Source organism: Dipodomys spectabilis, unplaced genomic scaffold, assembly GCF_019054845.1.
Source record: "Dipodomys spectabilis isolate Male_0828 unplaced genomic scaffold, ASM1905484v1 ptg000205l, whole genome shotgun sequence".
In the NCBI taxonomy this organism is placed as follows: Eukaryota; Metazoa; Chordata; class Mammalia; order Rodentia; family Heteromyidae; genus Dipodomys; species Dipodomys spectabilis.
Window position 1 is genome coordinate 4,836,324 of NW_024870882.1, and position 2,694 is coordinate 4,839,017.

Below are 2,694 nucleotides of genomic sequence, written 5' to 3' on the forward strand. Positions count from 1 at the left end.
AAAAATATGGAATACTTCACAAATTTTCATAACATCTTTTTGCAAGTGCCATCTTAATCTCTTTATTGTTGTAATATGTGTAGACGTACTGCTGAAGAATATAGTATCCTGTAAATTTAAGTAATTAACGATGCAATCTTTATACAGGCATATACCCCTGTTTGCCTATTTCCAACAAGAATACCATATTGTTCCTAAAAATGCTATTGATCATATTTCTCTAAAATTCTGAGTATATTGGAAAAAACTTATATTGCTTGGTTGATTGCTCACATTTGTAATTTTTTTTTGTCAATGACTATTTTAAGTGTTTTTCATTTTAGTTTTGATCATACTTTGAAGCATTTATAGCTAGGTCCACAGGTGATGGCTTTATCAACTGAGTTAGCTTTGTGGAGCTAATGGATTCAAAGTAAGCCTTGCTTAAGAGCTACTTCTAAATTTCTGCAGCTTAAAATTTCCCAAATGAGGTCTTACTGGCACATATGTCTCTCTGACCCTTTACCCTTCTTCCTTGTAGGAACAGACCAACCAGGATATATTACCTTGACAGCATAGATTATCTTACTGGAACAAAACTAATCTTAGTTACAAGGGATCATAGAGACATGAACCGTTCAAACAGAACAGTTCAGGCTAGAAGGTATTTTATCAAAATATAATTGTTTATTATACCTAAAATTTCAAAAGTAGATAAAGCCAAGAAGGTGCAAAAATTGTTCATATGCATGATTACCTAATGTGCTGGCCTGTCGACCTTCCAACCAAGCAGGAACTTACACTATTGCCTTTCTATCACCAAATATTTCCATATCTCCAGGAGAAGTCTATTTGTTTCTTCTGTACATTAGGTCGTAAATTGGTAACGTTTTAATCACAATGCTTCCATTTGCCTCTAGGCTGTAAATCTACAAATGGTAAAGCTTTAGGTCTAACTCTACCAAACACTGAGATAGAGATAATGGAGTACTATTTTAAAACAGAGTAGCCTTTGATACCGTAACCACAACAGAACAATGCAAAACATTTTCTTATATTAAATATAGTTATATATTTTATATTTATATGTGCTGATTTTATATTTCACACAGTGAATCTTACCAGAATTATTTGATAATTTGACAAATAAATGGATATTTATTCCAATAAATAAATTGGAATATAAATAGTTAGGCTTAGAATATATATTAGAACACAAAAATTATCAGTGCAATGTCTTTGGTATAAACTTGTGATACCTTCTAAGTGTACTTGGTCTTCTGAATTCCCCTAGTAAAAGAAAATGTTGTTTTCCTCTAATCTATAAGGGATTTTACTCTGTTGCTCTGTTTATTGTTTTAACTCGTTGGTCCCAAAATGTTTTTCTCCATATTTCTGAAGCATTCCTACTGATCATACCCAAATTTTGCTGATATAACGTCTAATAGGTATTATTCTTCTACAAGACACACGGGTCCTAGGATCCCAGGTCCCAGTTATCTACATTATCAGATAACGAGGGCAAGACTTCTCACCTAAGCCCATGCAACATGCCAACAGAAAGTAATTGAAGACCCATCTCAATTTCTCATTTCCTATAATATTTAAGGGCTCCACTTCTTTATGACAAATGAATTAGCAGTAAGCAATTGTGAACTGCAAGGCAACTTAAAATGAAAGATGAGATCACAAAATCTGAGAGAAAGTACAATAATTCAAACTTTCAATTTACAGATGACCAGCCCATATGAGTGAAAAAGTTCACAAATGTCACAAAATTATTTTTAATGCCCCTCTACTAATGATTAATGAAAGATTTCAGTCTAGCATAAGTAGGCCAAAAAATAGTTGCTGGAACGATAGATCCATAATCAGTCTACCAAGGCTAGAAAAACTTGACTTAGAGGTCAAATATAATTCAGAAAAACATTAATTGAGACGATCCTTAGTTCTTCAAAATACTGGTACTTCAGTAAACTTGGTTCTGTTGTATCAAAATGTTGTCATTCTCAAACCAATGATAACCTACATTTAATCTCATGAAAATATATTTCTTTTCAAATAAACTTTTAAAAATCACATTTGCCAAAATAACATTTGACTAGTAAATGATGCTTAGTGACATTGCAACTTTTTCAAGTCTAGGCTGCAAGTTACAATAGAGCTGATTTATTTACCCAGCACTAATGGCAAACCGGTTCAACCACTCACAAAAGTGTAGAAATAATACCACCCACCATTTGTGTTGTTCAGTAGGTGGCTTCCAGAAATGTGTTAAGTAGATCAGCCCCCCAAATGTCAAACCTAAACAATAACTAAAATATTTCATCACATAATAAGATATATTTTAAAAAGTCACGAATAGTTGCCTTATCATATGTTGTTTTATGTTTTCTCAATCTGCCTAGCATAGTAAGAAATATGTCTTTAAGTCTTGAATATGGGTACTCATCAGAGATGTGACAAACATGAAATCTGTCATCTATTTCTATCATATTCCTATATAGTAGTAAATTTTAATTTTCTTCCTTTTCCCAAACTTATAGGTAGTAGAAAATATTATCCCATGTAAAATAAAATAATCACAAACCATTGTACAAAGCCATTTATAAAAACTGGTAGTTAGGAATACATTCTAAGATATTTTTAAACTTTCTTGTTGACTAAGATGAATCTTCCAAATGGATGAGAATAAAATCATGTCTAGGTGCTTCA

The 2,694-nt window shown here is 32.1% G+C and overlaps 1 non-coding gene across 1 annotated transcript; it reads right to left on the reverse strand.

The window, feature by feature from the left end:
* Positions 1 to 102, reverse strand: LOC122122173. The gene has a single exon (XR_006150131.1). It is a non-coding gene; the product is annotated as a U6 spliceosomal RNA (small nuclear RNA).
* Between the last annotated feature and the right edge of the window lie 2,592 nt (positions 103 to 2,694).